Source organism: Amborella trichopoda, chromosome 8, assembly GCF_054954075.1.
Source record: "Amborella trichopoda isolate Santa Cruz 75 chromosome 8, AtrichopodaSantaCruz75HAP2 v2.0, whole genome shotgun sequence".
In the NCBI taxonomy this organism is placed as follows: Eukaryota; Viridiplantae; Streptophyta; class Magnoliopsida; order Amborellales; family Amborellaceae; genus Amborella; species Amborella trichopoda.
Genome location: NC_142343.1, coordinates 45,792,273 through 45,809,347, shown reverse-complemented (window position 1 = coordinate 45,809,347; position 17,075 = coordinate 45,792,273). Strand labels below are relative to the sequence as shown.

The 17,075-nt window shown below is 35.6% G+C and overlaps 1 pseudogene across 1 annotated transcript; it reads left to right on the top strand.

Annotated features, from left to right (window-relative positions):
• The first annotated feature begins 897 nt into the window (after positions 1-897).
• On the top strand, positions 898-16,920 carry LOC105421425 (transcription factor IIIA-like; annotated as a pseudogene). The gene is made up of 6 exons (XR_016061484.1): positions 898-1,637; positions 8,213-8,379; positions 11,135-11,506; positions 12,220-12,357; positions 14,035-14,180; positions 16,718-16,920. The product of XR_016061484.1 is annotated as a transcription factor IIIA-like (transcript).
• Positions 16,921-17,075: the final 155 nt, after the last annotated feature.

Here is a 17,075-nt window from a genome sequence, read left to right as displayed (position 1 = left end):
AATAAAGGTCAGGGTTCATGAGATTAGGGTTTTGTCATCTTTGTGAGACATAATCTTAACCTTTGATATTGGAGATATGTCGGGTGAAAAGATCTCACACATTCATTCCTTAGATCAGCCATTTTGATTAGAAGGATGAGGTAGAACCATTATCCCTCAGTTTTCATAACTCCATTCCCAACAAATATTATATAAAGAAAGTAATAAATCGATCACATTAATTTCTTTATATCTTCTTATTTTGAAATGAATCACAATTAATTTCTTACACCTCCCTATTTTGAAATCAATCAAAATCTCTGCACAAAAGATTTCCTAAAATATCAAGTCAACATATGACATAATTGCCATCTTTCAATTTAGGAAAGTTTAGAGGAGGTGGGGCACACCACCCATAGGGTCGCCATGTGGGGCTTACGTCCCATAATATGGTAGGCCCAATGTACCCCAATCAGTCCAAAATACTTTAAACATACTTTTAAATAATAAAATAATTTTATAAAATCTCAAAATATTTTATTTTTTTCTCTGATTAAAATAAATCTAGAAATTGATTTTTCTTAGTTAAAATTAATTTCTCAATAAAATAAAATACCTAGAGAGGTCTAATTTTTTTTTTTAATTATCCAAAAAATAATTAACATATTTAAACATATCTAAGAAAATTTGATGTGAAGGATCCATAGAGTTAGGAGTATGACAAATATATTGAGGACTTATCATCTCTAAAGACCATATCTCACTACACCTTATCAAACTGACCCAATAGTTGCCATGACCCACAACCTCTGACAAGGGTTCATGATTGGACTATCAAATTCAACCAATAAAGTGAAGAAGATACGATTCTAGACCATAGACAACTATATAGTGTATATATCGTGCAATGGTAAAGATGAGGATTTAGACCCTTATCCAAAAAGGCCACTTCCCGGACGGCTATCTGGAACTCAAATTCCATGAGCTATTTCTCTATAGGCCCAATTGCCTGCACTCTTGCACTATCTCGTTCTCTCTCAACTCAACCACTCTCTCTCAGGGGGGGCAAGGCATGCCCATGCCCTTTTCACAAGCCCTGGTTTCCAACACCTAATCTCCGCAGCTGCTCACATGGTCACCATTTACAATCTCTGCAACGACCTCCACTCTTCAAACCTCCTCTTCTTCAACAACCCCACAAAAAATATATACCTTTTTAACACAATATTCGAGCTCATGCCCATGTTAATCAGCCTACCCAAGCTTAGAGGTTTTGGAAATCTTAAGAGGTTAAGCAATGGGGACTTTTTGGAATCGAGGTACAGGATTGAGAAAAAAGGCATGAGTGTAGAGAAGAGAGAGATGAGCAGGAGCTCTATTGGGGTCTGAGATTTAGTGGTGGAGAAGGGGCCCCAAGAACAAATAGGGGGGAGCAGCCTATGTTCAAAATTGGGTTTTCTAGAGAGAGAAAGGAAGGATTCCTGGCATGCTTGCCACTGCTTTTTCATCTCGGCAGAGAGAGGTAGGATCTTTGTTGGGGGAGAGACGCATGCAAAAATTTTGATGTGGAAATTGAATGCCGCAAAATTCGGATTGATATTCGGATTTTTGGGCGTTATTGGAATCTCAAAAGATATGATTTGACTCTATCAAACAAGGCATGTAAATTTTTAAAATTAAGAGTTTCTTTAGATTCTATATTGTCTTATAATATCACAATATTGGGGTGTTATCAAACAGTCCCTTAGTGATTTACAATTGATAGAATTGAGTATGTTATGTGAATGCTAAGATTGTTCTTCAAGCTTGTGGTATGAACTTTAATGCTATGCTTAGTTGTTTATGTGAATTGAAATCTCATTGGATTATTATGATCAAATGTATGATGTGTATAAAACATTGTTATACATGATGAGGATGTAGAATGAAGATGAAATTATCATGTAATTTTGATATAACGAGGAATTTTGAGTGCAAGTCATGTACGTAGCAATGTACATTGTGAGTATTTGGACATTGTATGGAGTTTAATTATATTTTTGAGTAAAAGATTTGTAAGGGACCTATTAGGGTTGAAGTTTTATTATTCAAATGTGTATAAACCAAGCTTGAGGGCCGGAATTTATGTATTGTGGTTTTCTATTGAGATATTCATAAATTTAAATCCTTGAGTTTTAATACAATAAAAAATTTTTCTAAAAGATTGCGTATCTAGCACCTTGGTCTTATACCACCAACGGAAGGTGGCTTTCTGATAAAGCTCTCTTTTGTATGGTTTTCATAGATTTCTTTGGTTTTTGTTTTGTGACATTTGTTTGGGTTGTAGTTTGGATTTTGAAGGTTTGTTTTTGGGTTCTATAGGTTCATGGCCATTGCAGCTTTCAGCCTCTCACTTAATATCTCCTTGTAAATTATGTACACATAGCAAGGTTAGATGCATCCTAATCTCTCATCCCCATCTTTTCTTTCTAGATAAAGTATTAGAGAGAAATTTATGGGATTTTGAGAGTAAGATTGCTCCATACAACTCGGTTTGTTGCATTCCAACTAAACTCAATAAACTTATTCACGAAACACAAGAAGTGAATATATGAAATTTTTGGACTATAAATGAGGTTCAACAAAGCCTCAACAAGGATGCACAGCCTGAAGAGATGCCATGCAAAACAAAGGTCAACTCGTATTGACAACACCTATATGTCATTTCTCTTGGCTTTCCTGGCCCCTCTTTTGGACTGTCTGGATTTGATGGTTTCATGAATTTTACATCTATCAATTCTTCTTTCTAGTTCATGGCATTCGTTCTATCAGATTTTGGCCTGCCTTAGTTCTAGGGTACATTAAAGAACGAAAAAAACATAAGAATTATATTTAGAAAGATATTTGTTGTAAACCTTAGACCCTCCTTGAACAATTAGGTTTGATGCATTGGCCGAACACTGGTGATTATAACACTGGTGATTATAGAGACGGTAGAGGTCAAGGAGGTAGGACATGAAACCTTGTGAGATCGAAGCGTTTTTTTTAGCATTAGAGAAGAACTCGAGGGACTTTGGGATCTAATTTGCTAACAAATGGAGTGCCTACTCTTGGATGGTTTTTAACCTTTGCATCTTTATGTTTTCTCACCACAATCTTCTTTATATCTGTGCTATTATAGGTTTTCCTCATTGTTTTTGTTTGTTATCTCTTCCTTTTTTTTTATTATAATTGATTTTGCACTATGAAGCTCATCATATTTTGTTATGCTTTTATGATTCAGCTGATTTTATCTGTTCTTGTCATGTGTTTTGTATATTGGGTTTAAAATTTCTTCAGAATGTCCTAGGAGAAATTCTCAACAATTTAAGCTCTAACTCTTAGACTATAGGACTGAATCTACAGTTTACAAGAAAAAGATTTAGTATGATCCATAAAACTTTCTTCTTAGAGAATGTTTTATTTTCTCTCGATGACCCAATTTTTTCCGTCTAACCATTTTCTATCTCTTCTGGGTTGGATGCCTTAATTGTGTTTTTCTTTTACTCCACATCTCTCCCCTCTATTTGATGCTGCCTCCATTTTGCCTTAATTGCGTTCTGGATTGGATGCCTTAATTGCGTTCTAGGTTGGATGCCTTAAAACTTTCTGTCTTTTATCGCCCTAAGGTCGTTGGCATAGGACCTTGATAGATTGGTATCGATGGATGCCTTAATTCTATTTTTCTCTATTCTTCTTTTTTCTTGTTATTTTTACCATTGATAGAAGTGATATTGATGGATAAAATGAAAGTAGATGTTGTTGGTAATAGTAATGGTTTGACCTGGACACATGGTTTGGAGTTACTTTTTTCTTTTATACCTATCTGCCACTTTCCTATTAGATAAGGGCAAGCTTTCTATGCTTCCCCTACAACATAAAACTTATATACTTCCCCTTATCCAACCGTCCATTCTAAATGGACAGTTGAGATGGCTCTAATCACAATGTCATGTCTCTATACTGTTTTATTTTTAATTATTTTTTTACAAAATATTTTGACACCAAATTTTGGGTGTCCACTCCTCTCTTAAACCCGCAGTTGTAAAAAATATAAAAAAAATAGTCCCAATAATATAAAATAACCAAAATACCCCTAAAAATTTCAAGGAGTATTTTGGTCATTATATTGTATCGAAAAATTCTTTTTAATATTTTTTTAGGTGCGGCCCATTGGGAAGGTGAAATGCACCAAATTCATAGTCACACAATTTATATTAAGAAATTAAAAATAAAGTACTCTGAAGCATCGAATCTAGATCAAACGGTGAGTGGCTCACTTGATCTAAATTGGATGATTGGATGGAGGGGGAGGCATATATCTTCTATGTTGTAGGGGAAGTATAGAAACCATTCCCATTAGATAAATGGGTAGTGGATGTCAATCATGAATAGGAAGTTCTATAGGATAGTTGTGAGACCAGCTTTGCTTTATGGGACAAAATGTTGGGCGGTTAAGAAACAACATACCCTATAAGATGGGTGTCGTTGAGATGAGAATGTTGAGATGTACGAGTGGAAAGACAAAAAAGGATAGAATTCGGAATGAGTTCATTTGAGGGAACTTAGGGGTGGCTCCAATAGGCAATGAGAGGAGGGCTCGACATATGTAATGCAAACCCAATACAACACTGATTAGGAGGTGCAATTTGATTCAAGTGGAATGGAAGGCTCTAAAAGGGCAAAGGGAAGGCCCATAGTTGTTGGGAGCGGGAGCGGGAGCGGGTACGGGTGCGAGTGTGGGAGCCTAGATCGGCACTTAGCTAAAGCTCCGTACCCTTGGAGCACTTGGGAGCATTGCTCAGGGAGCAACCTAGAAGCAATCTTGTATATATTAACTACATCTACATGTATATGGAAGTGCAGGGGAAGCACCCCAAATATATATATATATATAGGAGGAGTGACTTCATGCAACGGTTGTATAGTAATCTAATGAAACAATCTTCAAAAACCATGTTATGGCCATTTGTTTGATCCAAATTTTAAAATATACTCTTTTTTTCTCACAAAAAAAATATATATACACTCTTTTCATTCTAATGAATAATCACAAAAAAAAAATAATTGAAAACATAACCTAGAAAGTGTTATTTTAGCCCAATTAACGTAGGCCGTCCATTTTGGTGAGATGCTTAGATCTAGCCTTTAGGATCATTTTTTTTCCAAATTTTTAGATAACTTTCTTGTCATTTCAAGGCCTAGATCTTGAAATTTACTAAATGGACGATCTAGATTCATTGTTGGAGATGAATCATTTTGACTATATATAAATTGTAAATTAACATTTTCTTTTTAGATTGATTATTGAGATGAATAGAGTGTGCAAAATTTGGGTCATACAAATACCACAAACATGGTTTTCTAGAACTGTGTTTCATTATATTATAATGGCATAGCGACATGATATCATTTCCCCATATATATATATATTGCCTCCTACGCAACACCTATGGGGAAAAATGAAGATTTTTTTGGAGGACTAAAGACTGCTACGGAGCTAGCATGTCTGTGACGGTACCCCCGTCACGAGCATAGCATGTCCATGGCGGCGGAAACGCCACGGACCACGCGTCGCAAGTTGCAGCTCCATTCAATAAACTGCCATCATAGCATGTCCATGGGGGGGGCGAAACACTGTTCAAAATTGCCTATAAGCGTTTTTAATATATATATATATATATATATATATATATAAACCACTTCCTTTAAAAATAAAAGTATGAACACGAGAGAGACATAAGCGAGGCATGTAGTCCAAATAGTACATTTTGTATTACTAATAACATGAGAAAGTGGACTTGAGAATTTCTCATGGTCTACTTTGAAATCCTCCTTTTTTTAATCATCTCATGCATGACAGGCATCCTTTCAATTTCCACTAGTTCAAGAAAATAATTTATGTAGATGTATCCTTTTCACTCTACAGCTATTACTATATTTCTTTTTATAGCTTTTGAATTTGTCTTCCATCTTAAGCCTCACATAGGAATATTTGTTGAGGCGTGTTTCAACATTCAACCAAATGCATATGGGAATTGGGTCCCTCACTTCACTAATAAGAATTAACATGTCACTTCATGTGAATTGTTGTTTTATGTAAACTTTTTCTCACTTTAAGATGAATCTTCTCTTGAGTCACCTTCCAAATCATTGTTAGCACTTAGCAGCGTTTGTACTTGCATCAAATAAAACTCACATGATATGACAATTCTGCTAGCTCCCCAAAACAAGGGAACACAGTAATTAGGTCCGAATTGTTCCAGCATTCATGCAAATTGAATTGGACAAGATATTGTGACATTGTGTCTCATTTTTTGTCTAAGATGCCCTTTTGTAGGGATTGTAGTTCTTCAAATTTAGTTATCTCGTGCATTATTTGTGAAATTCATTTATGTTTGGAGTTCAATTTTACCGAACTTGTACTTGAATTAAGGTCTGCTCTTCAAACTAGCAAACTTTTTGGGAGAGGTGCAACTATGCAGTGGAAGACCCTAAACAGCCTCACTATTCTTCAAGCTACTATAGACTCAATGTTTCTAATGAGCAATCTCAATACGGATTGTGACATACATGACCAGATTGATTTCAAGTTAATTAAACCCTGGTAATGCAAATTCCAGAATAATGTCTTATAACATGTTAATCATATTTCTATCTCGAACTCTAATTTACGTGGGGAACAGAATGTCTTCTGATTTAGGAAATGGGACGAAGGGGTTGTGGTCAAGAATAAAGAGGAGGGTAGGTAATGATGGTGGAGTTAACGTCATGGTTGCTTGAGAACTTTCAAGCCTGGTCATGGAGTGAGGTACTGCTTGCTTGGATCACCATGATTTGACATTCATTCAAGGAGGTCTTATGATGACCCTAAATTATAATAAATCTATAATATACTGTTAATATATTACTAATTCTATATTGTTAATATAAATAATGCGATATTATTGTTAATATACCATAATTTATTGATAAACCATTTCTTAACATTTGATGGTTCATTTTCATTGCGGTGGACCTTAAGTCCACCACTCTCTATTTGATGTTTTTACATGACGCTTTTGTTTTGTAGCACCTTGTGGCAGCTTTACACCCCACTCAATTGTTTATAAGACACCTTGCACTGAGGTGTACCATTTTTACAAAAAAAAAAAGAAGAAGAAGCTCTCTCTCTCCTATTTTAATCGCCTCTCAATCTCTCTCCTATTTTAATCTCCTCAGCCTTCTCTTTCTCTCTGCATGCATTTTGAAACCATCCCACTGAAAACCCAAAACCTTTTTCCTCCATGGTGGGAATCTTGGGCTATCGTTGGTGTCAACTGAAAACCCAAAACCTTTTAAATATCGTAAGTTTTATGGGTAAGTGGCTTCATTGTTCCTATAAAATCATTGTTCGAAGAAAATTGATATTTTTATAATAATCCCAGAGATATTTCTACATTTAATTGTAATATTTCCAAAACTGCAAGTTCTATGTATTTCTGTATTTAATTGTAATACTTGCAGCATAAATTCTAGATACTGTAAATGTTATATGCAAGTATATGCAAATGTTATGTACATATGTGCACATATTATGTAAAAGTGTTATGTGCATGTGTTATGTACAAGGGTTATGTGCACGTGTTATGTACAAGTGTTATATGCACGTGTTATGAGCAAGTGTTATGTGTAAATACAAATGTTATGTGCAAGTGTTATGTGCAAGTAATTACTATGAATTGCTTCATATGAATTCATATTAATGAATTTAAGAATATTTTGAAAATACGATATTGTTGTTTCCTGATATCTACTACATTGATATATGGCCCGCAATTGACATAATAAAGTCTTTTGAATTTATATGCATGATAGTATGACATAGTGATGTCCCTTGTGACTATATGTATGATATAGAAATGTTGATGTTTCTTGAGATTACATATGAGACATGCTTGTGATAAGATATGTGTGCATGGCAACATGCCTCTGATAAGGTATGTTTGCATGGTAACATGTTTCTGATAAGATATGTGTGCATATGTGTGTATGGAAACATGCTTCTAATGAGATATGTGTGCACGACAACATGCTTCTGATGAGATATGTGTGAATGGAAACAAGCTTCTGATGAGATATGTGTGCATGGCAACATGCTAAGATATGATATGAGCGCATGGAGATATGCCTTTGTTATGATCTGATGGGATATTCAAATTTCAAAATTTGTCAGTGTTCCCACAACAAGTAAACTCTCAAGGCACAAGTTCCAAGTTAAGTGGGAGGGTTTGCTCACATGATTGACCGTGCTATTCTATTACCACACAACGATCCACTAAGCTCTATCCCACAAAGGTTTCACAGTCATTGAGTTGGACACAGCACAATCCATTTATAGAGGTAATTTGGTCATTTTTATATTTTGATAATTTTTAAATAGTTTAAGTGCACAAAGGCACACACACCCACAAAATTTCAGGTCAATCTAGTTTGTAGAAAAAAATTTAAAATTCAAACACTATCAGACAATCATGCTTGTCTGATGGACCTTGGATGGTGATGAGCCATGAATGATATACTGTAACTGACTTTCAAACACTATAAGATAATCATGATCATTTAATGGACTTTGGATGGTGATGAGCCATGAATGATATTTTGTAATTGACCTTGCTTGTCTATCTCCTCAATGGGATGAAGATCCCCTGCAATGGACCTACCACTATCTTGGAGACCTCCTTGTTGTTCCTGCCTAACTAGGATGCATGGTGCTGCAATATGGGTTTATTCATGTTGGATATAAAAAGCAAATATGGAACCACAGTAAATTATTTGTGTAGCCATGTCTGCATTTATATCCTTGAACATGAGAACAATATATGCTACTCCTTTTGAAGCACTTGACTGCCGAACTTCAATTTCCATAAATAACTTGCAAATGTTGGGAAACTTATTCCCCATATGAGTGAGGACCTTAAACTTTCACTTAACTCGTCTCAAGCTTGGTTAAACTTTTCTTTAACTCGTCCCAAGCTTGGTTAAAGGAGGCGGGTTACGTTAAGTAGGCAGCCATCATTAAACTTTGCCACATTTATCCTGAATCTTGAACCTGTGTTATATGTGTAAGACAAGAATGGAAATAATTAGGAATAAATACATACGAGGGAACTTAGGTGTCGCATTAATAGGCGAGAAGATGAGGTAAAGAAGACTTTAGGTGCATTGTGTTTGTGCAATGTAAACCTAATATAGCACTTGTTAGGAGGTGCAATTTGGTTCAAGTGGAAAGCTCTAAAAGGGCAAGAGGAAGGCCTAAAAGGACATGGATAGTAAGTAATAAGAAAAGATATAACCTTCTAGCCTTATTGGAAGTATGACCGTTGATGGAGAAGCATAGAGGAATAGGATTCATGTGGTGGATGATGATCTTTCATGCATCATTTATCTTCTAAGTTGTACCTATGTATGGATACTAGATATGGACTTATGGAACATTTGATATGTCCTATGCGTTATTTATTTCCTTTTCTTGATGATGAATCTATGTCTTTCGCCTTGGGTTATATTTTCCTATTTTTACTATGTATGGATTATGGTGTGCATGGAGTTTGGATCATGGTACAGACTATGGTGTATGGTCTAATACTCTAATGTCTACTGGTTTGAAGTTTGAACGTTGATCTTTGATTTTTGAATTTGAAATGTATGAAATTATGGACTAATGGACTATGGATGGACTATATATTACGTATTCTTAAAGTGATATATGTCTCAATATGTTTTCTAATTTTTACACAGAATCTAGCCCTAAAACAGTTGGACTGTTGAGTCCTATGCTTGGTATTCAATTTACCTAACTGTAGGGGCCTCACAAGCCGTGAGTTCAATTCCTCTTCTATAAGTTTCAGAAAAGGACCATACTTAGCTTCATCATTGCCTAATATTTTTTTATTTCATCCTTGGAAATCCAATTGCTTTATAAATATGATCTGTTACAAGTTCCTTCTCACTATCAATCAACTGCAATACCTTCACTAATAGCCTAAAAATACCTAATGCATAGAACCCTAGTCCTAATTCGTGAATCCAAAACAATATTAACTACTGCTTTCCCATTTACCCTCTTGGCCCACTTGCTTTTGGTCAACCCTAAGTCCTTGCATACAATTATCAAAAGGAGTTGACTCGTGTTGTGCATCACATCTCATCCAGGCGTGCCTTTTTTTTTACGAGGCATTATTGTCCAGCCTTTATAGTGCAATAATTCTCCATCTTTTCACTTTCTTTGTTTGGTAGCTTGGTATTGATCATTCTTTAAATTATTTGTATTCATCAATCATCAAATTTTAGTTTATTTAGTTTGTTTAGAGTACCATAGATCCAGCTGTAAGGAGTTGTCTTGCTCTCAAATTTCCATAATTTTGTTTTCTAATACCTTTATCTGGAAAGAAATCATGCATCCGACTTTGTTATGTGCACATGAGAGCAAGAGTGTACACATTAGTGCATGGTATATTCCTCCACTTATATTAGGTGTGTTCAGATTATTGTTTGAACACGATTTTTATTATAAGATACATTCTGTTGTACATGGCATCTCATCAAGGTGGACGTACTTGTTTTTAAGGCTTTGTTGAACCTCTTTTAGAGTGAAAAAATTCCATCATTTTAATGTAGATGCTATGTTTCCAGTTGTATATAGCTGTCATGCTCTCAAAATCCCATAATTTTTCTTTCTTTAATTGTTTATCTTGGAGATAACATGGATGGTGAGAAATTGAGGTACACTTAACCTTACTATGTGCACATAAATGCATTAATATATGCATGCGTGTCCTTTGTTGTTGTAATTGTTATTCTTGTAGGTATAGTATGGATCTCCTCAAATTCAAAGAAATTGTTGGTATTCAACAAATTCTTATGCCGTACCTCAAGAATAAAAAACCTGGAAAGACCTTTTTTCTCGTTATTCACACTATACTGATCAAAATACAGTTGGGTCCTATGTGGTCTTCTTTAAGTGAAACGGTTTTTATTATTTGAATAACTTGTGATAACATAATTTCTTAAGTTTTCTCATTTCTTTGGTGTCTTCCCTTATGGATCCATATACAAGGATAATTACCTCTTGTTGGTGGTGATTATAACTTTTCAGGGAGGAGTTTGATGGTAAGCTGAAGGGGATCTTGGGCTACATTGAGGATGACGTGGTGTCCACCAACTTTCTTTTGGAGTCTAGGTTTTCATAGAACAGTTTATGTTAAACCCTTAAGCTACTTGCAGGAACGCTTTGATTTGTTTGGGTTTGGTCCAATTATAGGGTTTTTAGACACAACCATGTCTAAATCACGTAATTTGTGGCCATTACAATGCAGTTGTGGTCATAGTTTGGGAGCTAGGGTTTGGAAGAGGAGAAATGGAAGGAAAAGTAATATTTAAGGATATAAGGAGATATTACTGTGATATCTGTGGAATTTTCAGGTCTAAGAAGTCTCTGATAAGATCTCATATACTTTCTGAACACAAGGTATGCATTATATAATTGCTTTCATTTAATGATTTATTCTCCATTTCTTCAATATTCCGTGTTTTTTTTGGTGGAATTAACTGAATCAAGGATCAAGGGCTTTATTTTTTTCAAAGTGATCTGCTGTTTTTTATCTAAAGCTAGCATCTTGAAAATCTGATTAATTAAATGTCCACATATTTCATTGATGATAAAAAAAAAAAACCCCAAAAAATGGGATTTGGATGCTCAAATGAAAATGCTCCATTGATTTTTTAAGCTATATCATGTAGTTCTATTTTTATTGCAGTAAACCATGGAAGTTTTTGTATTTTGATAGTAAAGTAGTTAATACAAATACAAAGTAGTTAATCTTTTTTCTTAAAGAACATGCTTCAGCTCTCACTTGGACTCTCACGGGCTCTACACCCCCAAGCCACCTTCCCATCCCGCAGCTTAATACCTGTTTTAGTTTCCTTCTCACTTGGTTTACTTTATTTTATGTCTCTACTGTACTATCTCGTTCGCTTACTATCTCCCTCTACCTGGAGTCTGAGTGCCCATCTTGTGGGTCTTCTTTTATTTAATAGGATTTTTCTTACTTTCATTTATAAAAGTTAACCTTTCCTCAGAAAAAAAAAAGTAGTAGTTATTACAAATACTCTGTATCTCTGTGGTGTTCTCCTGAAACTAACTGGAATATTGTGGTTGAATTTTTCATCTCTCTTACTTAGGATGAAGTTAATGAGGTTGAAAAAGATGAAGAGGAAATCCTGGAAAATAAAAGAATGAAGCTGGCATGTGATGAATGTGGTGCCTGCTTTCGAAAGCCAGCTCATCTTAAACAGCATAAGCAGGGCCATTGATTAGAGGTATCTTTGTAACCAACTTGCTCCTCAATTAGGATTCATTACTGCGATGGTGCTTCTCTAATCGGAAATTCGCACTGTGTTTTTCTTTTTGTAACTTCTGAGCATGATAACTCTAGCCTGTTTATTCTGGTTTTTTTTACAAACAAATTGTTGTTTTCCTGTGTTTTTTTCTTACTTTTATGTGTGTAAATAGTTCTCTGTGTCAGCCATAATGGCCTTCATATTGCTATGAAATGGTCACACTGCGTTTTTCTTTTTGCAACTTCTGAGCACTAAATTCCCCTTTACTTTCATATCTTCTCTGTTATGACTCGAGCCTCTTTATAGTTTTCCTTTTTAAAGTTCAAGTAAGAGGTATTTTTTCTTTTGAATTTAGTTTTGTTATGATTTTGCCCATTGAATCAATGTGGTTAAATATTATAAACCACAGAAATGGTGCAGATGCATAATAAATTTTTATTTCTTGAATCCAATAATTGATTGAATTGTCATCTAACATCATCATGAAAACTCAATTGAATTTACTTGCTGTTTATTTATGGAAATAAGATTAAGGTCTTGTAAGAAATTTGAACTTCCTGTTATGTGTGATAAGCGGGTTGAGATGGGTGTTGAGCCTGTATGGGACAATTTAACAAAATGAGCTGAATGGTGTTTTCAAAATGTACCCTTGGTATTGATAGCATTTGGAATTCTTTAATGCAGTAAATTTTATTTTTGTTGTTTATGAGGCAAGTTCTGTTTTTAATGAAAAATGGCATTGCAATTCGCTGCCTTCTCCATGGTAATTAAGGATTAAAAAGGTGTCTATGTTTTTCTTTTCTTTTTTTTTTCTTTTTTTTGTTTTTTTTGTTTTTTTTTTTTGACGGTTTAGGAACCGATTGGAAAGTTCTTTTTCTTATAATGAGAACCCTTTGCATTTAAGAGGTTTTTTTTTTGAGGCGGTAAACGTTTAGAAGTTCATTTCAGAGAAAACAAAAATTCAGTTTCAAAGTTGATACTTTTTGACCCGTCTTTTGGGAACTTCCAGTTTCTTTGTTATTTTAGAGAATCAGGATTAATAGGGTTATGAGGCCTTTGTTCACTTTTTATCACAAGGGAGTTATGGGTTCTGTTATTTAACCAATGTGCCTTGTTTGTTCTTGTGTTTAATGTAATTTGACGATTATGTTTGGTTGATTAGGTAGTTGTGTGGAGTTTGGGTTTCAGGAATTGAGTATGGCGTGTGAAGCAATGGATCCCATGTATAGAACTCCAAAATGCAAAGGGGTGGTTTTGGTCTTGATTGGACTAGTATCAGCGTGGGGGACCACCTGTGAAGCTCCATCAAGCTATTGCCTTTCCACCTTATTCACGCGCAATGTATCTCAGAGATTTGTTTTTTTTATCTTTTAACTGTTACGTGTGTGTGAATCATAATTCTGGTCATTATGATGTAATCGGCAATTTTCTTGTGGCCCATGACTGTTGTGACTAGCATTTTGTAAAAAATAGAGCTGTAAGGTATTGTAATGGAGTTTTAGTGGTGTTTCCTGTTCATTCTTGTGTATTGGACATCCTTTTCTTTGAAATTAACTATGTCTTGGATGCTCCCAAGATGTTCATAATATGCTCTTCAGACTTTGTGGAATGACATTTATAGCAGTTCTAACATATGCCCAACTTCAATTGTAGCAGAGACCATTTACTTGCCCTGTAGATGGTTGCCATAGCAGTTATAGGAGGAAAGATCACTTCACCCGACATTTACTTAAGCACAAGGGGAAACTTTTAACTTTTTGAGTGTCATGTGAATAACTGTAATCACAAATTCACTTACCAGGGTAATGTAACGGCCACGTAGAAGGACATCATGATGAAGATTCTCCATTATGTAGTGGACAGAATCCTCTGCCACATGTATGTCAGGAACCTTAATGTAGTGGACAGGGGTTGTGGTCAAGTTTAAAGAGGAGGGTAGGTAGTGATAGTTGAGTTGACTGCTTGGTTGCTTGAGAACTTTCAAGCTTGGTTAGGGAGTGAGGTACCGCTTGCTTGGATCACCATGATTTGACATTCTTTCAGGGAGGTCTGAAATAGGTGGACAGAGGATCTGTGGGAATGGAAAGATGCTTTTTTCTTTTTGGTGGTGGAAGTTGTTGGAAGAGGAAGGGACAGTGAGGCTGCAAGGGCAGTGAACCAAAAGGCTAGGTTGCGGATGGTAAGGTTAGGGAATGCTGCAGGTGTGGTGTAAACTGTAAGAAAACATTTCATGCTTTATAAATATTCAATAGCAAATGTGATAGTACAAACTAGTGGAAAACGTAGCATCACAATAGGAAGAAGTCAAAGGCAATCTTCATGTACAACATGCTAACAAGTTTATAGTTGTTAGCTAACAGTTTAACCACTTGTTTGAAAATTCCAACCAATTTCCCAGAAGAGTAGGAGACACTGTTCTGGTTTCTTTGTTTTACCTACTGCAACAAGTAAAAATGATACCAAGATGGATGATTGCTTATCAAGTGAAAATGACAAAAACTTGATAATATGAAGGAACTCAACTCCCCAAGATAAAGGTTTCAGAAACCAGCATGATTCTGCCACACAAAATTAAGGGGAATGCTTCGCCTTTATGTCACCTCTCGGCACTACCAAGCATTTCCACACTTACCTATATATCTCCAATATCTCCTCCAAGCTAGCCAAGCATTTTGCACATGCACCCCATGATTTTTCATGCATTTCTCGGGGTAAAACATTTGAAGTATTCATTAGAGTTTTCCACAGAATTTTCAGCACACATCTAAATGCTTTCATTTTCATAAAAGATTCCCTATTATGGCATCATATACCTATTCCGATCATGGGGACCAAGTTTTACTAACTTCTTTTCTCTTTTTCAAGACTACACATGAAATTGCATTTCCAATTGAAATTTATCAACCGAAAGACGATACCTTTTTTCATGGTACTAAAAAGCAAATTTTTAACAATTTGTTCAGTGACCAGTCTGACATGATAATGAGACAGTGTTGAGCCAAAAACAACCATCCAGAAGGTAGACACACAATGCCCGAAGCTTTCAATTTCAGTCACAAGGACCTACTGCTCTTTCCTACAATCACTTAGTGCACATCATCCGGATCCTCCGTAGTAGTCAGAAACATTGGGCGGTCTTATAAGCCCTTCTTGTATATGATACACTGACTGTATTTTTCCAGTCCACTTCTTATGCAGTAATCCAATGTTAACCTTTCTCAAAAAAAAACTCTTTTTGCCGATACGCACAAGTACCACCACAACACAAAACTTTGTCACTGCAGCGTCATTTATGCTGTCATTCCCCATACTCCCACCTCTCACTCACTGGCGTCTAAAACTCTCACCCAAGAGGCTCATAAACATGATCAATCAACAAGAAAATGTAGACCTAGCTATACAATTCTTTGACCATGCTGCGAAATATCACCCCAATTTCTTTCATAATCCTGATACTTATCATATGATCATAGAGAAATTAGCCATGGCTAGGGATTTGAATTCCATGGAAATTATACTCAAAGAGCTAAAGGATTCCAGAATTTCAGTGAAATAGCATTCATAGATATTATTCCAAACTATGGCTTTGCAAACAAGCCCAAGTTGGCCCTTCAGTCCTTTTTCAGGATGAATGAGTTTAGAATAAACAAGTCAGGTCTTTTAATACTCTTTTGAATGCAATGATTCAGATCTTTTAATACTCTTTTGAATGCAATGATTCAGACCAAAAGGCATGATTTGGTTAATTATATGTATTGTATAGGAATTGCAGGAAATTTGGGATATTTCCAATTGTTTTTACTTGCAATATTCTAATTAAGGCCTTGTGTTAAACGAACGATTTGAAATCAGCTTTCTAGGTTTTGGAGGAGATGCCAAGCTTGGGTTTTTTTTTTTCCAAATACTATAACTCTATAAGCTGTGACTTACAATTATGAGTGGATTTTGTGGAGTAAAAAAGATTTTTCGATGAGATTATAAGCAGAGTTTGGGTCCTTGACCGTTCAACTTACACAATCATAATTGATGGTTTAGGGAAATTAATGGAGGCTGTTAAGCTCATAGTGACATGGAGGACAATTGAGTTCTTCCAAATGATGTCACGTATGGTGTAGTTATTACCATAAAGAGGGGCGACCAAGCGAGGCTTTAAGCCTTTTGAATGAAATGCTTGAGAAGAAGTTTATACCATGCCCAACCCTGTGTTTCAAATTTTCTTTATCTTATATGTCAAGAAGGCAAGGTTGATGAGGCTTGTATGCTATGGACGAAGCTCTTAAAGAGGAACTGCATCCCGATAATGCTATATATAGTACACTCATATATTGGCTTTGTAAAGGTGGTAAACTTAGAGCGGCAAGGAAGCTTTTTGATGAGTTTGAGAAAGGGTTTTATCCAAGGACATTGACATATAATAGAATGGGGAGTTGTGAGAGGCAGGGACATTATGGGATGATATGCTCGGCAAAGCGTGTGTTACTAAGGTTTTTCACTAGAAGGGCAAGTGAAGGTTTTAGCATATTTGGAGGAAATGCTAATTAAGGGTGCGAAGCCAATAAGTCCACAAATGCCCAACAAAGTGTGCTCCCATGATGGGGTTACACTGTTTAGGACCATAGAGGCTGGTATGTGATCTGGGATTGTATGTGTCTTTTACAAGCACATTCATTTTTATTAACATTCTCGGTAACCAAGTC